The sequence below is a fragment of the Triturus cristatus genome, chromosome 6, assembly GCF_964204655.1.
Source record: "Triturus cristatus chromosome 6, aTriCri1.1, whole genome shotgun sequence".
Taxonomy (NCBI): domain Eukaryota; kingdom Metazoa; phylum Chordata; class Amphibia; order Caudata; family Salamandridae; genus Triturus; species Triturus cristatus.
The window spans coordinates 902,426,863-902,451,575 of record NC_140589.1 but is presented as its reverse complement, the minus strand read 5'-3'; positions in this window follow the sequence as shown (position 1 = coordinate 902,451,575).

Sequence of the window (24,713 nt, the reverse complement as noted above, 5' to 3'; positions counted from 1 at the left end):
TTCTTTCCTGATGCAGATCCATTGATTACCATAGCCCCCTAAGGAAAAACTCTAGAATGTGTGTTGGTGGCCCGACTGAGAGCAGACTACTCCTCAAAGGCCTCCCCACACTTCCCAGTACAGTACACACACAAGGGGACTCATGGCATTATGACTTTGAATGTCACAGGTATGGGGAAGACAAGGAAGAGACACGCATTGTGATGATGTATCAGGATGCGCTTGAACAGAAATTGCATTGTTACAAGAGACCCATGTGACACAGGACCATTAGACCCAGTTCCAGAAGTGCTTACAGGGCCCTTATTTTTGCATTGTCTACTCTGGTTTGGCAAGGGTAACTGTCTTGTGTGGGTCCATAGGGGGATCCCATTAGACACTGCAATGGAGCCTGAGGGTAGTATGTCTTCATAGAGGGGCTCCTTGATGTTTGCCAATATTATTGGGCAGTGTTTCTCTGCTGAATGTGGACAAACCAAACATGATTCTGCACCTATCCCTCATCATCATGAGGTGTACCCATATCCCCTGGCTTGAGGATGGTAATGTCAATTGTGTCCAAGTGCCACAGATTAACCGTTCTCCACCCCACATCCTCTCCAATGTTGGCAGTGTGCCCTACACACGGGAATGCCCATTGGCCCATCCTATACTAATAGTGGATCCTGTATCCTGAGACCCAGGAGTACACCTACCACTCTGCAGTACAAATCTGCACATTGCTAATGGATTTATTTGTTATCAGCACACACTAAAGCCTTAGGTGCTAGATGCTGAATATCTGCAAAGATCATTATTAGAACATAACCCTATACACATACACATTGGGTGTAGTGTGCAGCGAACCCCAGACAACAAATGGTGACTGCAGCCTACATTGTTGTTGCCCCATGTATTTTGATAATTACTGAGGGAGTACATCTCCAATTATTTCACTGACAACTGGGACACAGCTATGTCTACATTGTTGGAGTGGGAAGCACTGAGTGGCGAGTGCTTGTGGTTTTGGTGGGGGCTAGGACCAATATCTACAGGGCTTTGATGGAAGCAAAGGCACCACTAGGTCAGGAGGAGACTGCGGTCCAGTTGCAGCCTGAGATGTTACCCATGCTGACAGATGCTCAAACACACCACACCCATCTAATTGAGCTAGTGTTTTGCTTTTACTTTGAAACCTGGCAAGCTGAGATGCACGTGGAGTGAGATAAGACAGGTCAACTCTTGGCCTGCCTCCTCCATGGCATAGCATCAACCCAGCACATGACGATGCTTAGAGATCACCTGCACCAGATGCTCACTAGTCAGGCATCTATCCATGAATCCAACACGGTGTATTGTCATGGCATATACATTCCCCCATAGTGTGAGCGCAAGGTAGATATTTCCTAATTTATGACTGGATTGAATCTACCTGCACTTGATCTGGCAGCATGTTCAGTGATCAACAACCCGTTGGCTGGTACCAGAGGTACACAGAGTGATTATGTGCATTACCACGTTGACAACTCAAGGGTTGGATGGCCTTCCATCCAAGCTCGACAAGGCCTGTGAGCTTGTACTTGCCCCTAGTTGACGGTACCTCTCTCCGGCTACTTTGAGTGATTGGAGACAACTGCGATCCATGCGGAAATCTTTGCTGTGATCTTCGGTAAAACCCAGCATTAATCTTACCAAACTGACATCCTACAATCCATTGTCCATGTTAGCAATGGATTTAAAAACCTTAGTGCAGTAGTGGCGCCTCGCCTGCTGGTACACATACTGCATCTAGTGCATGGGGTCCAAAAGGGATCCCTGAGAGATCCACGGCGCTTAATATTCACCAACAAAATAGGGTGCTATAGCTGGGCTAGGGGAGGTGTCCCTACGTAGCCTGCTCAGTGCAGGACTTGGTGAAGGCATTCCATACCGTTAATTATGAAGACCTGTTTATCACTAAGTTAAAACTGGACATTGCAGGGCAGCTGCAACAACACATGTCTTTTTCCTACCGAGCCAACTGCCCAAGTCAAGTTTTTTGATGGACATGTCACTGTCTTTTAGATTGGGCCGGGTGAATTGTCAATGCTGTCCCCTTTCCCTACTGCTCTTTGCCCTAGCAATGTAGCCGCTAGCCCAGCACCTTTGTCAGCGGCGGTTAGCATGGTGAGTTCCACTAGGCAATGAGGTACATGTAGTATCCAGGTATACAATTCGGGAAAACCTAGGCAAGTGACTATAAATACATATATGCAGGCATAACAGGATCACAGCATGCAATTTACTTACAGTACAACAAAATATCATACATAACTGTTTTGTTGTTTATCAAAACAATATTTTTAATTATTATAGATAATCCCAAATTAGACCATAATAACTAGTTTCCAGCATAAACACCAGCATCATAATTTTGTACAAAGTCCTATATTGCTGTGAATATATAAGAAGTAGTACACGCTTGGTTATACACTCAGAGGCATTTCTTTTTTTTTCCTTACGTATTTATATATACAATCCATTTCTAGTTCGGATCGTGACATAATTCAAAAGATGATCCACAGTGTGAATGACTGAGATGAAAAGTCGAACTGGCGGTATGTTGACACATCCAATGATACAAACAATATGCCGCTCTATGATCAATATAGCCGCAGGGAAATTCCAGATATTTCTGTGAGACTATCAGATTTCTAGAGTGTGTCGAGTTTGGTTGTTAACTGGGCGAAGTGTTGTGTTTTTCCTCTCTGTTTGGAGTATCCTCCACAAGAGGTGATGGCAGGTGAGCAGAGGGTGATGTGTGAGCTTCATGTGTTTTTGTACTTAAGGATCGTGATCCAAATGATCTAATTGTGTAAAATTGACCAGGGCCATATCCTTCTTACGTCCACAGATGGATTTTTTGTAGCACTCTCCCAGTTACAGCCCAAGGATGTAGTTAACTTCCCAAGATGGTAATGCTCCACTGCATCTTGTATTTCTTTCCATTACCTGATGGTGTCTGTGCCTCGTGCCACCTCCAGTGAGTTGGACACCAAGGTGCGAGGGTTGATCTGCAATAGTGGCATGATAAGTGTGGCTCTGCAGAGGCTGCATCTGCCGGTGTGTAGGGTATCCAGGGTGTGCAGTTTTTATGAAATGTTATGTGGCAACATCGCTGCATTGGCTGGTGGGATGTTTGGCTAGGAGGCAGTTGTACAAAGTTATAATGTTCCCAACATGCAGGGCACAGGAGATGGTGGGATCAATGTTGCTCCCTGGAGCACAGCTCCCTTGTGGAGCTGAAAGCCTGGTGAAAGTGGCTTATTTGAGCTAAAAAGGGAATAAGGCTCCCGATGGACTTGATCCTGTGCTCTCTGTCTGTTAGTCTGCATTGTTGGGAAGGACTGAAGTCATGGACAGACACAGTATTGACCTCAGTGGGGGTCCTATTCAGTGCGCCCAGGTGTATATAACCTTCGTCCAGTTGCAGGAAGATCCTGACATTTCTTGGCACATGGCACACTGATAGGTGAGATGGAACATCTGTGGAGAATCACAGACACTCAACTGGAGCATCACCCACTAACCCATGTCCTGCAAGACTGGTAACCTTATTTGTTAATATCTTTTTACACATGAAGAATGAGCCACTGCCACCCGCTCGCTGTCTATGAGACATCGATATAGTAAGAGCCCTCATGGCCGAGGTGTGGGAATGCACTAGACACTACCAATGTACAGTGTCTTGTGATGCCAAACTCCAGTCCATTCAATTCAACATCTAACACAGGGCATGTCTCACCTCAGCTGTCCTACCCCAAATGTTTGCATCCTGCCCTCTGTGCACAAAATGTCATGCACCTAATTTGGATTTGATAAATATGTTCTGGACAAGACTGTGTGCTGCAAACCTGTGGTCCAGAGTTACAGATGTACTTGACACACTGAGGGGTTGGGATCACCTCCTTCCATTGGAGAAGATGCAGCGAGGGATATTCATGCAGATGAGGTTTTAAAAGGTATCCTATGAAAGGATAGATTTGTAAATGTTTATAGCATGCCAGGCCAATAGCATGCATTGTTAGGCCACTGCACTTCCAACACTTTGACGCAGAAACTCTCTAATGGGGTAGGGCGGAGGTAAATGCGCTGCGCATGGAGTAAGTCGTGTGCCTCCACAGGATTGCAATAGCTAAGCTGTAGGACAACTTGTTACAGGACTTACAGGATACACAGGAAGAGCCACTGGATGGGTGAAGGACTTTGAAGGGCCAGGCTCACAGACGCATGGTCATGGGCTTATCAGAGGTGGTCCTGACATGGCTAGATGAGGCAGCTGCTCTGTCATCTGAGGCAGACTGGCAGCTCGACATTACTTCCTTCGATCACATGGAGGGTGGTTTCTTGGAATTCACATATGCCTCAATGTCAACTGTTAACAATGACTACTGTATTAGAGGCCACTGTCTCACCCCTTATGTCTGGACTGTGAGTTATGTTGGATGCTGACCATCTGAAAGCCCATGATCCATCTGTGCTTGTCTATCTTGCTATGATTATCGTGTTTTTGAAGTTGTTTAATATTGTACCATGTGCTCCTGTTGTGGTATACTTGACTTAATGATGAATGTTTGTTATGCCCAGCTGACCGTATCTGCATTGCCTGCTTAATGAACAATGATTTACATCCATCCAAATTTGTTCCTAAAACATTATAGTGAGCTGAAAGTGAGGCATTTGTTTGGATGTTAAAATGTCTTGTGACTCATGTGAAGGTACATCCATTGAACCATATGCCAGCAAATGCAATTCCCTGTCTCTTTCTTTTGTATGTAAGAAATCGTCTTAGTTTTGAGATGTGTGTATCTTCCTTTCCCAAGGTTTTTTATTATGAACCATCCTTTATGTGCCTGGAGAATTGAAGCCTGCTCAGTGTGGACTCTTATTACTCTAGACCTTTTTGAGAACTGTAACTCCAATTGGGACATTTTGAGACCATGTCCTGATTGTACAGGTAGGGATCCTAGCTCAGGCCCTGCTGGCTGGCCTCAGTATAGAGTGGTGGGGGAATGCCACAGGTCCATCAGGGTCATGTACACCTGGCCTGACATAACATACTAGGCCCCAAGATATTTTTGTCCCAGTGTATTGGAGTGAGGTGTGTGTTCATGCAGACCTGGGTGGATGATATGGATTGTATGGAAGGAATTCATATGTCTGAGTCCTCCTCTGGATATGTGCTGGATCCTTCAGATTTTGTTAATGCTGACACATACAACATCCCATGCTGGTTGTGACTCTCTATGGTGATTTCGCTACCTGCCTGCGGTGAGGCAGGGATCATGGAAAGCAGAGGCTCTAGTGGATGCCTGCCCCGACACTGCTGTACTTATCAAGACACAGGAATTGGGACTGCGCAATTGGGCTGATGGGGGAGTGGCAGGCCAGGTTGGACTATATTAATTGGTTAGTGTTTATAGTCATGTAGTGATCCGTCAACAATTGGTGCATCAGGTTAAGTAAGATGTGAGATTGAAAACGAGTTAGACTTAGCTTTTCCATTCCATTGGGTGGGTGTATTGCTCTATCTTTTGACATATTTGTATTGTGGTTTTAATACATTATGTTGGCCAATTTCCAGATATCCACACTGGAAGAGGTGCTTCTTGCAAAGCTGTTTGAACAATGGCAGGGTTATTTGGTAAGTCATTTCCTGCAATGTGACTTCCTATGACATGACATCTTACAGTATTTAAATGCGTTTCATATATTCAGGTTCTGCCCGGGTAAATGATGAATCTAGGAGTGGCCCTGGTGCCAGTGCATATGTTTCTGTGGGCATACTTTTGTGAGTGCATTGATGTTCTGTTGCCATATAATATTGCTGTTTGTGCTGGGGTACTCTTGCATTCATGTAGGTATACATACAAGCATGTAGCTATAAATATTTCTGATCCAAAGTTAAATTTGTGTTTCTCCCAGTATTTCCCAGTCTGACTGTAGATACCTGATGATGACATTCCTTCTTTTGCCATGCTCAACGCTGTTAATATCAATGTACATAAAATAGGGACAGTAATAGAAAAGAGTGCATTAAAGTCATTCTAATCATTACTGACTTAAACAAGCATCATTAAAGCCATGCATATCTAGGTTTTGCTAAAGCTATCAGGTGATCCAGAACAAAAAATGACTTGTTTGCAATAGCATCCCTGAACAAAAAAGCAAAAAAAGCGTGACTTGAGCTGTGAAAGTTTCATCATGAGTGATCAATAAAGGTGCACGGGACGGAGAGACAGGGAGAAGCGGAGTAGCCTACTACTCTTCTAAAAGTGCTTCAACACCTCATCAGGGGTAGCAAGCACTATATAACGGCAACCTATTCCCTCTTCTATCCCTTCACCTTCCTTTTCAATCCAAATAACAGACTAACATGTCCACCGATCAAATTAACTTAATATTTCCCTATCCTAGTTCATCACTAATCCTTTTTGTGTTCCAGAGTAGCGTGCTACTAGCCGGAAAATCGCTTTGACGCCTTGTCAGGGGTAGTAAGCGCTATACAAATGCAATTACAATCACAATTTTTTAAAAGCACTAGGAGAAGCAAGGGAACAGCTGCTGGGGAGCAACATAGGTAGAGGGGGAATTTCGAGGGGAAAGAAGCACATGCGTGGGAGAGAAAGCAAACACAGGACTCCTATGGAGTGCTATGACAAAAAGATAAAAAAGTAGGTCCTGAGTACAAGCTATGTAAGGACAAAAGTCATTCAACCAGTACAGTAAAAAATACATTTTCCAAACGTGGGACAAAGAATAGGGTGGAAAACCATTGAAAAAGAAGTAGTGAAATGAGATGAGCCAAAATCTCTTCTAATCAAGGAAAGGGTCTCAACTGAATCCTATCATATGTGTAAATTGTAATGTATTGCTAACAATAGGTCTTCAGCAGGACCTAAAAAATGTTGGCTGAAGCTCAACTGTCTAACTGTTTTTGGTTGAGTGGGATTGTATGTTTGCCTGTGTGTTGTTTTTTTTTTTCATTTGTGGTATCTTAATTGCCCTTGCATATCTCTATCCTTCAGGTCCCGATTCCTAACAACATCCGCTCCCCAAAGTTTTACCCCCTACCATATCCTGCAGACTGTTTTCGCATGCTTTCTCCTTTCTAATGGGGGTAGGCGATAGATTCCACTCGGACAGCAGAGTTAGCGGACATTTGTTCACTCCGCATTACAAGCAAATTTCATAAACCTCTGCTTGGCAGAGTTTTTTCTTGGGCGCAGCTCCCCAGCATAACCTGGCAAGCGCGAGCAAGAACTGACGTACCCTAGCATGATTTTTGGGTGCTAGAATGGCACACAGTGAGATTTTCTCAATGTGGGCAGTTGCAGGCACTCGCAGCTATTCTTGGTGAGAATGCTGCCGCTCGCGGTGAGAAAGCTGCTGCTAAAGTGGAAAATCTACCGAGAAGCAGCAAAGAAGCAGTGCCCTCTGGCATGCCGCTTAGTGCCATTTGTGCTGATTTTGCATCATGGAACAAGCTGCCGGAGCTAAAGATCAGTACAATATGCCTATTTGGCCCTTTCGGGGAAACTCCATGAAATCTCAGAGGGTTTTTATGCATCTCCATGGAATTCCACAGAGTGACACTCTGGCTGTTCCACCCACACTTACTTTCTAATCGCAAACCAGATAAATACGGTTGGCTGCTGACTACACCTCAATTTTGGCAGAGATAATTTGACCCACAAGGCTACTTGGGCTCCTCCTTACTAGGGCTTCCTCCTTTCCACTTTCCTAATACATCTTGTGCTTGGATAAATCAATCAATCAATCAATCAGGGGAATTTTAAGCGCACTACTCACCCGTGAGGATCTCAAGGTGCTGGGAGCCAGGTCTTGAGTGTCTTCTTGAAGATGTTCAGGTAGGGGGCGAGTCTGATGTTGATCAGGAGCTCTCTGATGTTGATCCGGAGCGGTTAAGGCCTTGGAGCAGCACAAAACATTACACCAGTAACTAATTTACATAACACCTGTCTTTGTATGTGTATAATTGACTGAATGTATCCTAGTGAATATGGAAGGCTTTAATTTTACTGTTCTGCATGTAGATTTGCATGTGAATTGGGGGGTGATGTGGTTTGTCTTAGTGACACAAGTCAAACTTATAGGCTTTATCAGTGTTTTATCTTGCAGCCCACTTTCTCTGAGCATACCTGTTTTTTAGCTTCAAATTGCTTGCAGGCGCGCTGGAAATCATACTTTAAAGCCACATTCCTATACCTGCCCCAGCACATATTGTCACACATGTTTTCAGAGGATGAAGAGTTAAAAGTTTATAGCGAGAACACATTACATAAGCCCTATGACAGGCTTCCCTGCAATTGTGACTACTTCAAGATGCACAGTTTACCTGAATTAACCTATTGATTGCATCATATTTATAGATAGCCAGCAAAGTACACCAAGTTAATACTAGGGTTGTGCAAAATTATACTTAGGGGTCATCTACATGCCTACATGGGTGGTGCAAAATGTGTTATGCCAACATCACTGATAACATTTTATACTTAAAATAGATGAATAAATAAAACACATCACGTCCTTCACATGATTCTTTTTTCAGAATCCCCAGCTGCCTTGAATTGCCAATGGGGGCTCAATTTAATTTGCAAGCATAGACAGGGGCCCAGAAGGCGGATACATGTTCTCAAATGTTTCCCTCTGTCCCTCAGGGTGCACGGATTACAAGAATGGGTACTGCTTTAGCAGGAGAATGGTAAGGGACTGGGGTGCGTGCGAAGGGCTGTCATGTCACAATATGCAAGGGATGGTATTCCCCAGGCCTGGTAAGGACTCCCCTGCTAGACCAGGTAAAGAAACTGTGACCAAGCCCTAAGTCAGAGCACCGGTTGGCCGCGGGATGGAAGTCAGAGTTCTGGGTTTCTTTCTCCACGATGATGTGTCCCAAAGTGCCCAGAACTGGGTCTGGCAGGCCGTGAAAGACCTCCTCTGCCTGCCGGGGTGAAGAAGCTCTGATGGGGCACCCAAGTATGTGTTTTCCTGCAACCTGTCCTCCGAGGAACTAGAAGTCAGGAGGCCTGAAAAAGAGCTCAAGCTACAGCTGACAAAGCTCAAAACGGAGGAGGCAGCTGTCCAGAGGGCATTGGAGGAGAAAAAGCTGGCACTAGAGAATAAACAGGCTGTAGCAGAGGCTCACTTCCTGACACTAAAGGAGCTGGACCTCAAAGCCAAACATTGCACAGGGCCCAGCAACAGTGGTGGCAACAACACAGTGCCTATTGGAGAAAGGAAGGTCCACATTCACCATGACCTGGTGCCAGCAATGTGGTGCAGGAGGAGTCTGGGCAGTGAACTCTGCTCCGGTCGAAGAATTTTCACCATTGCACGTTAAGAGCAGTTCACGCAGTTCCAGAAAACTGGAGCAGAGTTTTTTTCCTTGCTCGCACTCGTCAACATCAAGTTGGCAAGCGCGAGCGAGGAAAGCCCACCTCCCGGCGAGATCTTTCCTTGTTTGCGATTGTCAATGTCAAGTTGTGAGTGCAAGCATAGAAAATCAACCTCCCGGCGAGATTTCTCAACGTGGGCAGTCGGATTTCTCATTGTGAGTGATCACAAATGCTCACGGCCGCTCACATTGAGAAACCGTTCATTTGCATTGAGAAAGCTGCTGCTCGAATAAAAAATCTACTTGAGAGGCAGAGAGGAAGCAGTGCCTTCTTGCGCCCACTTGCGTTGTGCATGGTGAATTGGCGATGATTGAACAGTGCGGACAAACACCTCGCGCTGAAAGTAATTATGCATTTATCTAACGCACTCCGCCACTTGCGGAGTTCCGCATAGCATGGTGGAGTTTATTTTGCACTTTGCGGAATTCCGTGTGGCGGATCGCCGCAAACTCCGCCTAGGCATTAACAAATGTTTTTCTGCCTTCCAAATTAAAATATTTCTTAGAGATAAATTGGGGGGACAAGCCAACTGTGGGGTGAGATACCCTGCTGACATAAAAAGTAGAGGACTAGATGAAGTATGCCCATGAAATCTATCATTAGCACCAAGTTTGGCTCACCCCTGAGAAGTACTGTGTGAGATTTAGAGACAGCCTAAAGCTGACAGACCTGTCTTAGGTAGATTACCTTGATTACTCCCGTAAGGCACTGAGTGGATGGGTGAGGGGCAGTAAAATGAGTGATTTTAATGGGTTGTATGATCTGATTTTGAGAGAGCTCATGCTCAGTACTTGCTTTACAGAGGTTCACCAATACCTGATTGATGGTAAGCTCACTTCACCTAGAGAGCTTGCTGAGGAGGCGGGCCTCTGGGTTAGCACCAGAGTGTCCAAGAAGGTATCTGGGGGATCACTAAAAGGGCAGACAGGGTCCCTGCCAGAAGAAAGACGGAGAAGAGACAAATAAAAGCAAGAAGTTCTCCGACGGCTCCAGAACAGTTCTCATGGGAAGGATTGCCAGTTCTAAACTGATCAAAAGAAGAGTGGTTTTCCTGAGAAGAAATCCGCAGGGCAGTTATTTCCCAAATGGTATGAGTGCTAGAGGTATAGGCACATCAAGGTGGATGCCAAAGGGCCTAAGAGTGTGCAGCCCCCAGTGGTAGGCAGACACCGAGGCTGGCTAGTGTAGCGCTTGGGAGGAGGTTGCCATAGTTGGCAATGGGGGAAGTGCAGAGGTTAACCTAGTGTCCCTAGGTGAAAAAGAGATGGCACCAAAGGCCCATATGCATAACAATACTTTAGAGTACAGTGGGTCACCATCAATGGGCAGAGGGTAGAGGTGACATAAAGTCCATAAGGCTAGATTCCATCTTGAGCAGGCTGAGACTCCATTTTCTCTATTTATGCAGAATCATTGACATGTCTGCCTTCAAAGCAAATGTTGTCTGTTCTTATTGTTTCAACACCCTGTGAAACTTTCAAGTCATTTAGACAATGACATCGAAAAGACAGTTGTTTTGCAGACAATGACTTCACTATAAAATCTGACGCGGCATCAGTCTGAGACATATGACTTGTTAATTCTATTTCCAGATCAGATAATAATAACAACATGAACAGTGTAGTCTTAATTGACGTGTTTTTACCTCATTTGTTTATAAGAATGGATTAAGACTAGCATATTGATGCACACTGGATATGTCGGACCTTCCTAAGGTTATGTCAGAAATTCCAATCTCAGAAAATATATAGGACAAAAGCCTCTCAAATAAATGACTTGGGGGCAGAGGTCCTTCGCCCCTGAATATTGCGCCAGATACTGCCAGAAGAACTTCAGACTGCTGTGATGCTGAAAGCTTATACAGAGCCATGTCCTGGAGGAGAGAAGTTACTGTTGATGTGTGTTTTTTCCTCTCGATGGAAAACTGGGTACTGATTGCTAACTACATAGATTTTGTTGTAAACAGGTATGGAGGGTGTTCATTCTCCAAACAAAAGATCATCATGTATTTGTGCTGTTTTAATATTATTCTGTGTGGTTATTTTAGATGTACTAAGCAATTGGGTGATACCTTTGAAATAAACGCTTTTTAATTAGAGTATGTTTTTAAAGTTCAGATTGTGTGTGTGACATTGTAAAGAGAGAACTGGGCTTCTCAATATATCACAGTGTCCCTGAATCCCTGTTTAGGGGCTGTTAGTAACCCAAAAGTACTATGTATTGGGTTGGGTCCTAGGGGCTACAGCAACAGGTCTTTTGCATTCAATCACAGTTGTATTGAACTAAGCTCATAGTGTTACATGTAGATGTGAAAACAAGCCTTGTTGACCTACCACAGCTGGCTAGACGGAAAGCTGAAGTGGGGCCATCCAGGGAGGAGTTGTGCAAAGCCTACGAAGATTGCCCTACTATTAAGCATAGTGAGCCTAAGCGTCTTGAACTTGGTACCTCTGGCAGGACATATGGGGCAAGACAATACCTTTGCCTGGCTTGTCACCCACTGTAAGTGGCCTCAGTAGAGAGTGATCTCATACGCATTCTGTAGGTCTTGTCCGACATGCCAGGCTGGTGGGAAGTCAGGGGAAAACCGGAAGGCTCACCTGGTTCCTCTTCATGTTGTTGGCACCTCCTTTGAAATGATGGGCATCTTCATTGTTGGGCCCCTGTAACGCAGGACCATCCTAGGCAACAGTTTTTGTCCTGGTCTTGGTGGACCACGCCACCTGGTACCCAGAGGCTAGACCCCTGAGGACACTGACTGCACCTGCAGCGGCCAAGGCGTTGATGGGGATATTTACCTGAGTGGGATTTCCCAAGGAGGTAATATCTAGCTGGGGTACCACCTTCTTGTCACTGTACATGAAGACCATGTGAGACAAGTGTGGAGTAACTGATACGTATTCCACACCTTGTCATCCCCAGGCTAATGGGCTTGTTTAGAGATTCAACAAGACCCTCAAATGCATGAGCATGGGTCTATCAGGGTCCATGAGGTTGAAGTGGTACATTCGCTTGCCATGCCTGTTGTTTGCATACAGGGAGGAGTCATGGATTGGAGTTGGTTTTAGTCCCTTTGAGCTACTATATGGGCATCATGTCATAGGGCCTCTCAGCCTTGTGAAGAATGGATGGGAGCAGGCTCCGAGGAAACTCCCCCAAGATGTAGTCAGCTACATGTTGGCTCTCCGCATTAAGATGAATGCTTTTGGAAAAAGGCTACTTAGAACCTGAAAGCGAGCCAGGAGGTTATGGAACTCTGCCATGACCAGAAGGCCACTCTGGTTGAGTTTCAGCCTTTTCAAAAACTGTGGGTAATGGAGCTAGTGAAGCCCCGGGCCTTGCAGGACTAGTGGTCTGGGCCCTAGGAGGTAGAGGATTACAAGGGGGAGGTCACCTGCTTGGTGGACCTCAGCAACCCCAGGAATCCCTTGAGGGTCCTATAGGTCACTTGCCTCAAGTCCCAATATGAGAGGTCCAAAGTCACCATGCACCTGTTGACAGATGATGGATTGGAGGAGGAAAGTAAACCCCTCATCAATTTCCTATCTTCCAAGGAACAAGATGGGCTGGTGGAAGGTGTCAACCTCTCTCCTACCTTAACCTCAGAGCAACAGCGGGACTGGTTGCCACTTGCTGGAGCAGTTTGCCTCCTTGTTCCCACTGACCACTGAGGTCATACTTCTACTTGTACCTATGACATTGATACAGGGGACATATAAAAAGAAGAATTGATGGACAGAATGTTGAACAATGTCAAACATTCACCCCAGTACAGAGATCTGGGCCTAAATCCATTATTGTTTTACTCCCCATGCCTTTCCAGTTTAAACTCAGCCATATGCAAATTAGTGTTGAACCATCTCCCCATGGGACCAGTCCAGCCCATACTTCCAGGCTAGGTCCTCCCTGGCTGGCAACAAGCATCCTAGGACCAGTTTTGAGGTTTCAACACTCCGTCCATCATTTTATTTTGTATTGCTGCTATGGATACGAGGGACAGCGTGATTGTGAAGAATAGGATCTTCAGACTGTCTGATAAAGTAACACCAGCATAACTGAGGAAGTACCCAAGATGATAGAACTAGGGGTGATTGAGCACTCTAACAGCCCTTGGTCCAGCCCAGGGGTGCTGGTACACAAGGCTGCCCCAACAGGTGCCACTCCGGGTCTGTGTGGATTATCGGGGGCTCACCTCAGTCACTAAGACTGATGTTCATCTCATCTCCCAAGCTGATGAGTTTATAGATTTGTTGGAGCTGCCAAGTTCCTGAGCATTTTTGATTTGACATCTGAGTACTGGCAGATTGCCTAGCTGAGGGAGCAAGGGAGCAAGGAAGAGTTCTCCATCCCAGAAGACAACTTTCAGTTTAAGGTGATGGCATCTGGATTAAAGAACACTCCTTCTACCTTCCAGAGGTTGGTCACCAGGGTCCTCACAGGGATGGAGGCTTACCTAAAGAGCATTTTGGTCCTCAAGTCTCGAGCTGGGCGGGTCACCTTTCCATTTTCAAGGAGTGCTTCAGGCCATGCAATAGGCAGACCTGACTATCAAGGTCAGCAAATGCCAGATTCTGCAGGGATATTTGGTCTACTATGACACCAAGTTGTTAAAGGTTAAAATTCAGAATATCTGGCTTGGGAACTCCCACAGTCAAAACTGAGGTGAGAGCCTTCATGGGCATCACCGGATACTACAGGTGATTTGTCAAGTGGCCCCACCATGGCAAAGCTGATTGATCTATGAAGCAGCCCATAAAAATGATATGGATGGAGGCGTGCAAGAACACTTTTGACACCTTGAAGCAGGCCATGTGTATAATACCAGTGCTCATGGCCCTTGACATTTTCCAAGAAATTAATTGTTCAGATGGACACCTCAGAGCATGGCATAGGGGATGTGCTCTCACAGATAAATGAAGAGGGCCTAGAACAACCTGTTGCCTTCATTAGCAGGGATTACTTCCCAGGGAACAGAGGTGGGATGGAATTGAAAGAGAGATCTTTGCAATGGTCTGGGCACTTATTTGTTTGGGACTCACTTCCCAGTTCAAACAACAGACCCCTCAGATATCTAATGCAGATGAGGGGTGAGAATCCTGAACTGTTTACATGGTTCATCTCCCTACAGAGAATGGACTTTTTCAATGGAAAATTGCCCTGGAATTGATCATGCCAATGCTGATGGTCATTCCAAGTTCTTCCGACTTAGTGATTAAAGCTTCCTTGAGAGTCAGTATTTCTCCCTGCTTTCAGCTGGTGGACACATGTTAGTAATGACATACTTAGTGTGGTATTCCACCAAAATGTTTGCTTTCGCACCACCTGTTTGCTGAATTTGTTTTTGTTGGGTTTGGGTCTCTGTGAACTGTACCAATGTTAACTAGTGCTAAAGTGCTTCTCCTCTCTCCTTCAAATATGGTAAAATTGACTTCCACATAACTGGCACATTCAATTTACTTGTAAGACCCTAGTAGATTGTATCAAATGTACCCAGGGCCTCTAAACTAAATGCTACTAGTGCAAGCACAAGGAGACGATAGATGGAGCGCTGAAACTTTTCAGACCTCACCCTCTGTCACAGATCTGGGTTGAATCCATCATCGTTCATTAACTCACTTTGCCACCTCAGTTCAGACTCAGCTACATGCAAATCAGTCCTGACCCTGTGCCTAATGGGAACAGTTCAGCCCGAACTGCCAAGCCAGGTCTTCCCTGAAATGGATACAAGCTCCTGGGACCGGTTTCGGGGTAACAACCCTCATCAACCAGGCTACCTTGAATCCAGTGGCAAAGTGAGCGAGGGACCCACGTCTGGGCATACCCTGCCACCTTAGGGTGAACAAAGAAAACACAAGGAGACGATGGACGGAGCGCTGAAACTTTTCAGACACTAACCCCCAGTCACAGATCTGGGTTGAATCCATCATCATTCTTTAGGTCACTTCGCCACCTCAGTTCATACCCAGCTATATGCAAATCAGTCTTGCCCCTGTGCCTCAAGGGAACAGTTCAGTTCAAACTGCCAAGCAAGGTCTTCCCTGAACCGGAAACAAGCATCCTGGGACCGGATTCAGGGTAACATCCCTCATCAGCCAGGCTAGCTTGAATCCAGTGGCAAAGTGAGCGAGGGACCCACGTCTGGGCATATCCTGCCAACTTATGGTGAACAAAGCAAACACAAGGAGACGATGGACGGAGCGCTGAAACTTTTCAGACACTCACCCCCAGTCACAGATCTGGGTTGAAACCATTATTGTTCTTTAGCTCACTTCGCCATCTCAGTTCAGACCCAGCTATATGCAAAATTGCAAATAAGCAAAACAAGTGGGCCTGCAGCACTCATTGTACCACCTACAAATGTAGCTTTTTAAAACATATCTCAGACCTTTCACTGTGGCCTGTAGTGCAGTTTTAAACTGCTATTTAGACCTGATATAATAAACATTTTATTTTACACCATGAAATACTCGGTCTGACATTAAGAACAGGTTAGGCACCTAGAATACCAGAGGAGTATTCCTTTATTAGGATTAAATCCCTCACCCACCAGAGGTGGCATGCTTCATCATAGGGATTCTCCTCACACGGTGACAGCTATTCACGGTGAGGGCCTCAACTCCCTCTCTTATCAGGAGGGGCTCTTCTGATGTTTTTAGGATTAGTTAAAAATCGACATGGGGTAAGCATGGTGGTGAGGCTAGCAGAGTGTGCATTGTGTAGATAAAAAGTGATATGAACAATGTGGTTAAAACTAACTCAGGAGGCAGGCATTCAACTTAGGTCAGGATTAAAAGAAGTTAACGGACACAGCAGAAATCAAATAACTCTGCTTTATTGTGTCATGGTCAACATGTTTCTGCCAACATGACCCTTAGCCGAGTGGTACGGGCATTCATCAGGACCGTGTAACTATACACTTCTGCTTGTAAAATATGCAGTGAAAAGAAAGGAAATGTAAAACCAGTAAGTTGTCACACATGCTTTATTAGCAGATCCACTTCATACTAACCTGTAAGGGAATGTAAACAGGGCTACAGTGACATCTAGGTTATAACAAGAATGTTAGTCTCAATCAGCAATTATAGTGACACCAACATCAAAACCATGGAACAATAACTCCACCAATAAGGTGTCCAAATACAATTCAGTCATGACATCTATGTAAATCGTACTACCTTACCCGCAGGAGTCAGGCGAAGTGTTTCAACTGAAGATGACCTGGTGTGGGGATCAGGAAACACTCTTTCCTAAAAGGAAGGATATGAGGTACATATAACATGGAATTGCATGAAAGACTCTTTGACACTAAAAACTCAAACGTCCTATGTCTGGATGTCTGACGGCCAAACAAAAGTGAGTGACACAATTAAAACTAAAAAAGAGGATAAGTGAAGATGAGGCCATAGTGCTGGCAGTGCCTAGGGTTTGGTAAAACGTAGTCAAATGAATCATAGAAGCAAGGGTAGGAGCACAGAGGGAAAGAAAATATACCCACCTATGTAATAGGCCAGAGCGATGTTTAATATAAACTTGTTGCTATCTGTGTTGTGAGGTGATTAAACAGAGCAAGCGCTGATTTAATAAGGTTGTGGCAGAGATAAACAGTGCATGCAGGTGAACAAAGTGAAGTCAAACGACCTAATGTGCTGTAGAAGCAGGGCGTGCATGATGATGTCTGCAATAATGCTTATAATCTTTGAAAATGGTCTAATGTCTACAATGGGAGACCAGAAGGTGCAGCAATGTGTACCCCAAAACAAACAAGCACACCACCATCAAAACTCCGAAGTGAAGGTATGCCCCAGTGATTGGCATAACCCACACAGTGCAGAAAGCAAACAGTTGTAAGTATAAATAAATGTCATGCAGACAAAACGCAGTTGACCGATGTAGGTGCAAATTCAAAAGTACAGGAGCTGGTATGGTAGCCCAGTTGAAGCGAGCCCCGTGGTGTGCAGTGAGCTCAAGTGACAAGGATGGGCTTAGACAAGGGGCCAGTAATGTAGATAAGCGATGGGCCTACTGTAGTGTGTGTAACAATACAAATAAAAAGCCAAATAAAAAGCCCCTTAGTAGTGTGCAGGAGTAGCACAGGACTACACAAAGTGCAAGAAATCAAAGGCCTGATGTGTTAACACTTATTCATTAAGAGGGACCATCGTCGTGTTCGAGGATGCTGGTGGTGGCTGTGGAAGGCTTATTTAAGGGCGGGGCAGGGCTGCAGTTGTAACGCTGAAGCAGAGAGCCAGACAGAGATGTAGGGTAATGTTGTCCCTAGTACAAAGCAGTAAACCATGGCCAAAACTTAAACAAATGAATTGTTGTCCCAGCCATGAATCAGTGTAGCTGTAAAGTTGCATGGACGGGATAGGATATGGCTGCAAAAATGTACTAGCCTACAAATGATATGAGCAAATACTGTGCCATATAAAGTATGAGGTTGCATGTCTTTTAAACAGTAACAGGTATTAGCTACGTGCCTAAGAGTGTGAACCCGCGCCATGATATTAATGTTACGTGGCAAGGATATAGGTTTACGGAACACCAATAAAGGTAGTTGCCCAAAGGTGAATGACAAGACATGCGGGCAGGTGCAGACCTCTAGTGTTGTGGGGGGAAAAGGGTGGGTTCTACATAGTTTTAGCTAGGTGTCCAAGAGTGTGAACCCTCGACATGATAAAAAAGTCAGCTGAGATTAATGTAAAGCGGCATGGGTAGGTTATAGACTTACGAACACCAATGAAGGTGCCCAATCTCGACCTGCCTGAGTTTTGAGTAACCGAGGAATGGTCTGTCTTGGGTGACAGGGCAGCCTGGATGAGAACAAGCTGGGGTCACGAGGAAAACATGGGAGATGTGAACAGGCCTTGGAGAGAGTTGCAGTTGAGACGGAATGAATGAATAAAAGTTTAGTGTTTAGTTAATTAAAACCTTAACAATTTTTGCATAGATAAAAACAAGTGCAATAAAATATCTCCATGCTTTTAAAACAAAATTACACATTTGTGGGTATACACCTTCAGTAGTTACAATTATTAATATTCGTGTACATCCAATAAAGTTCCTAACCTTGTCAGATAACATTTGTTTATACTTCAGAAAATGTTCATGTTCTTCAATATACACCCTTGATCCTCATGTTAGAGAGGCATCCAGTAATTATCCTGATCATAGATATTAAAGTCCAATACTGTCTTAAACAGAGGTCGAGTAAAACTTCAGTCTTGGTTCATAATAATCTAAAAAACTTGATCAACATGATTTAGTTTCCAAGTTCAACAACACAATTTTTATTTAATACAGGAATTCATGGTAGAATAGGACTTTATAATGATTAAATAAATTAAATGATCATTTATTCTCTATAAAACATAAGACCTCTGACATACAAAATTCAATGCCGTATTTAATTAGATATTGATATTATGTTTTTTTAATGCGTTAAAACCATAATATACCATCAAATCATTTAAAAGGATATGGTTGCTGAGCCTATTGAATTTAATTTTTTCAATGCCTGATCATGATGGTTAAGACATTTTATCAGTTTGTATTTCATTTGTGGATCTGACGGATCTCACCCTTGCATTATAGCCGCTCTGCAAGACCTTATTCCTCTGGTGATTAAGCATTTTCTTAAAAAAGTGACTTGTGCTGTGTAAAGTTTGGGGCATTTACAGACTGAATGAATAAGGTCCTCTTTTGTGTTGCCACAGAGTCAGCATATTGTTAGCCCTTTATGAACCCTGCTTGGCTGGTCAGCAATCCACTGTAATATTCCAAAGGATAGGGCCATCAACTGTCTTTTTAGATATACTGAAAATGTAATGCTTAAATAAGGTGTTGAGTAAGGGTTTTATAATTTTTAATCACCATCCAGGCATGCAATCTAAGGCTAAAGGTGATTTTGTCCAGTAGCAAGGAATGGAGTTTTGCTGTTTTGTTTACGACTTGCTTAAAATTTGAAAAAGGGAGATTATTGTTCCATAGCTCAGCCGTACAGATAGTTGTTAATGCTTTTTCGAGATATTGATTACATGCAGATTTTTTATCGTTTCTAAGTTCTGTTCATAAGGCTTATTGAGTAAGGAACATATTGTAGTCTGTTTCAGGCGATAACAGAGCTTTATTGTGGTGTACATTCTTCCTAATGTTTCATTTACTAGCCCAAATTCAAGTCGCACCTGTGCTGGTAGATCTGCAAAACCTTTTTATAGGTTGTAACCAACAGATTGTTCAGAAGGACAGAATCTTTACCATGTAAAGCAATGCAGGCATACGCTATTGTTGGCAGCATTTTGCCACTATAACGGACAGCAATGGTTTGTAGGACGGCCGCTTCAGTTTTTTTGCAAAGGTCCTGAAGGCAAAGACTAATGCACTAGTTCTCTGTGTTATATTATTCTTCTGTTCTTGATGCTTTAGTCTGTTATCCATGTAAAACCCAAGTATTTATAACTGGTTACTTCCTCTAGTAGTTTACCATCAAGCCAGATATTCTGCTTGGTACTTGGACGGTTGCTAATAAGCATTGTTTTGCTATTTAATAGGTTGATTTCTAGTTGTTAGTTGTTATATATTCCATCAATTTCACTAGTGACCTTCTGAGACCAACCTTAGTTAGGCTTATTAACACCACGTCGTCTGCATATGAAAGATGCGATAACAATAACTTCCCCAATTGCGGTGGATGAGAGTTGATCTTATAAAGCCAGTGTGTCAGGTCAGATGTAAATAAGTTAAAAATGTGCAGCGCCAACATGCATCCTTGCTTTAAGCCCTTGTTTGTATTCAGCTTTCGTGATAATCTGGTGTCGACATCCAAACTTTATTCTCAACCATGTTTGTGAATAGAATAGCAGTATACCTCTTATTATTCTGTCAGGGATGTTCCAAGCTCGCAATTTTTTTCACAGGTGGTGATGACCCACACTATCAAAGCTGCCTTTAGATCTATAGAAGCAAAGGTGCAGTTGTTTTTTTTTCAGCTTGCATTTGTCTGCTATTATTGAAAGGGTTAGAATATTAGTGATTGTTCTGATCCCTTTTCTAAAACACGTCTGATTGATCGGAATCAAGTTAAACTTGTCAGACCAGTCGATCAGGTCTGCCAAGATCAGAGAGGCGTAGTACTTTGCTTCTACATCTAATAGGGTGATTACTTGACTGGGTTGTTCTATCTCCACCTTCGTAGATCGGTGTGAGAATTGAGCCCTGCCAACTGAGTGGAATCTGATTCAATAGCACAACATCTTTAAATAGTGTGGCAAGATATTTGCTCCAGAAAGTTTGATCGTGTTTAAAAATTGCTTGAGGAATGCCATTGGGCCCTAGCGTACCATCTCTTCTGCCTTTACATATTGTGTTGATTATTTCCTCGGCTGAGTATGATGAAAAATGTGTTTTGTCCTTTAAACTACAAATGCCATCTTTTTCGTAGCTAGAGTTCTCTGGATTTCTTGTTGCCATCACTAGATCTTGTTGTTCAGAACCATCCCGTTGTTTTGGAGTTGTAATCTCCATAAATCTTCTTGTTAGCAAATTGGCCCAATCTTATTCTTGTACATTTGAGGTCAAGGCATTCATTGGTCTATTCAGATTGTTTATTATTTCCCCGAAGGCGCTGGAGTTGGTTTGTTTAACACTAAACAGTTATTTTGACCAGATTTTCTAGTTTCCATTTCTTATATCTTACCATAACTTCTTTTTATGTTCTTTCCTCAGCTGACATACAGATCGCCATGCTGTTTGTTCAGGATCCGTTGTTTTTATTTTCCTGATGTTTTATTTACTTCACATTTCATGATTTGAACTTCTCTCATTAGTTCCTTACAGTTCTTGTTTCTTGGTACTTGTTTTTGTTTTTCCAACATTAGTAATGTGAATTGTAATGTGAAATATGTCTATACTTGTATTCTATTTGGACCCTCATTCCCGCTTGCTGTTATTAATTCTTTTATTTTGTTTTCTAGCTCCTGTAAGGTTTCTTTTGTCCATTTAAGGTGCTTTAGATCAATTGAGTAGATGAGTCCCTCCATTACTGGATTGATCTGATATTTGGGTAAGTTTAGGTTGAAGTAAGTGTGTTGATAAGAAGGTCGCTTCTAGTGGTTTATTCAATGGAGAATTGGGAGAGAAAGGGCATCAATGGTAGTGAAATTACCGTATAATCAAGTATGGATCGCGCCTTCACTCCATGATATGTATATTTAGGAGGGGTGTCATCCGCTGATTTACCATTTTTGACTCTCATTCCCAAATACTCTAATGCCTTTACGAGAATATGTTGTCAGCGGATAGTTTCTCGTCTTCGTCCGGGGAGTAGATAAGATTACAGTTAAAATCTCCTGTCTGTACTTCATCCCACGAGGGATGAGTGCATCTTATGTCCGAGCTTATAGAAATTAATAGGGCATTACGAGCTTTTTTATTCCTTGCCTTTTGATGGGCATATGTGTTAGTCAGCAGTTATGGTCTTGGTTTATCTGAGATGGCATTCTGTGAACTCGCACTGGTCCTTAAATATCTGGGGGAGCGGAGATGGTGTAAACCCTATGCTGGACCTCACCCATATCCATATAAGATCTTCAAGGGGACAGCCACTGCCTTATTAGAACATCATAGTTAAGGGAAGTCAGCAAGTCAAATCTGTGAGGATAGGGATGAACTGTAAGGAATGGGTTGGTTGGTTTGGGGATGAATTTGGGCCGGGTGTGCATCGCAGCTGGACAAGCACCACCTCTGGATGTGAGTGGTGCTGTTTTTGTGGAACCCCCCAGCTGCGGTGGTCACCTCTCCCCATGCTCCACTTCAGGGTACGGGCTGGCATTCTGCCTTAGAACACACAAAGCAGCTGACTTGGAACTAGTGTGGACGAGGGAAATTGGACTGTATAATTAAAACCAAGCACCACAAAGACCTGAGGCAAGTGTTGACGTGATTGGATTTCTGTCCAGTACTCTGAATGTCAAAGTGAAGAAATTCAATGAAGCGCGGGTAAATGGACGGAGTAACTATTACTCTTGCAACATCTTCTTGATCATAGTGACCTTTAACTACAAGTGGCCCCTCTGGTAACTATATCTTTACCACTAATCTCTTTGAGGAGATATCTATAGCGATAGACCCAACATGGTGTCTATCATGGCTGTGACCATAATATTGAAAAAGGGAAAACTAATGACCCCATTACGGATGACATAGTTGCTGGATAAAACAAAAAACATGAAGATGGTTGAAAGAAGGTGATGTCTTTTCACAAGTAAGTAACCTCCTTGTTGATTTAGTGAACTTGACACCCAGCTTCAATAACACAATAAATAACAACAAATTGAATCACACTTTGTTGCTTTGTTCACCTTCTTTACCAATTGATAATGAGAAATTATCAACAGTGAAAGCATTGAATTTGTAGCTTCATCAGTCAAAAAACAAACACACCAAAACTGGAATAGCTGCCAGATGTTTATGAGATCACTGACACACCCAATGACAAAAAAAGCAATTTCACCAAGAAACTGAAATATTGGAAATATCCCAACAAAACTAAACTAACATCCTTGTGGAGGCATAATGAAAACCTTGAAATAAGTTAAAAGACATGTCTCCAACAACCACTATAGAATTATACCTAAAATCATATTACTTGAAATGTGACAAAGAAGCCTAGTTTTATAACATTGCATTTCACAATGCCAAGTGCACAGGTAGAAAAAAAGGAGAACTACAAATTCTTTATAGATTTTGTGATTTGAGATTTGCAACAAACGTTGAAGTGTCCCAGCATGCAAGACATGCACACTCAAAAGCACAAAATGATTCAAAGGTCTCAGCTCAAGCAAGCAGCAAATCTTCAACACTGTGGTCAAAAGGCAAAATATTGCTGCTAACTGTGGGCCTAATTTATATGTTGTAACAGAGTTCCCTCTCCACCAACATAATGGTAAACTTGGCCGAAGTTCGCGTATGCAAAACTTCGCAAAGCGGTAAGTAAACTCCACTGTGCTACGCGGAGTTCTGCGAGCAGGCGGATTTGCTTGTTCTGCCCATTCACGTGACGTTTCTGCTCTACGGCAATGCAGATTGTGTGTTCTGAAAAACTATTGCATGAACTGCACCACTCGGTAGCAGACGGGCGTGGCCATCTTGTTTATCTTCTCTGTTATAGTGCTGGGGCGTACTTTTGAATCCTCCCTAAAACTTTTCAATCCTTCTTTGTCAAACCTTATTTTCTGATCTTTTTTATTGATTACATTTCCCTGTGTCTTGTTAAGTGTATATTTAGTGTTGTTTTCTACTTTTTGTGTGTTTTTTACTGCATTTTGTACTTTTTTTATATTACTTGCTTTCTCATTTTTTTACTTCCTTTCTTCTTCCCCTCCCATACTTTTTTACTTTCTACATTTTCTTTTCCGTCCGCCCCCCTCCCCCTCAGCATCATGGCAGGGAGTGCAATCTGGGGAAAGAGGAGCTGCCTTCCTTGTGGAAGGTGGTGCCAGGAAGGGGAAGGGGTGCAGCCCGGGCCTTGTTTTTGGAGGTGGAGGTGGCAGCTCCTTTTTTTTCATTTAGCGCCACCTCCCCTTCAACCTAGCAGCACGCCTGGGCCTGGGTACGGGGACCAGGAGTGTCAGCAGTGGTGGACAAGGGTGTGCCGGACAATGTATCACTGCTCTGGGGTCCGGCGCACACATAACCAAGTGACGCACCGGTGGCCCGATATCCTGGACCTAGAGCAGGACCTACTGGACCTGCTAGGTGTTGAGTTTGCGGGACTTGGTGAGTAGATACTTATAATTATTAATGCGTGTGTTCTCTATGGTATTGCGAATAATATTTTATTCCTAAACTGCAAGAATGCTGCTGCTCACATGCAGGTAAATTACGTTTAAAAATCTTTTATGTGATCGTTATTCTACACAGGTGCTCGGCGCTACCTAATAATCGTACTTGTTTGCAACTTTGCACTTGCTTGGGCTGATTATTTATGAGAATTTAAGTTCGGGAATGCAGACTAGAGAGACTCCTTTCCTTTGTCCTATCACTAAGATAGTGGTAGTAGTTAGTTACTTAGTATGAGTTAGCGATTTAGTGGCCCATGTCCTCTCACTTTGTCCTTGATTCCTTAGTAGAACCTTTATTGTAGTTTATATAGTGAGTGAATAGCAACCAACCAATTTGAAATAATAAAGATAGGTTGTTCCGCGACCGCGATACTAGTCTACTACTAGTTGATCTGATTTAGGAAAGGTCAATGTTATTCCAATTGCCGTTTCCTGTCAA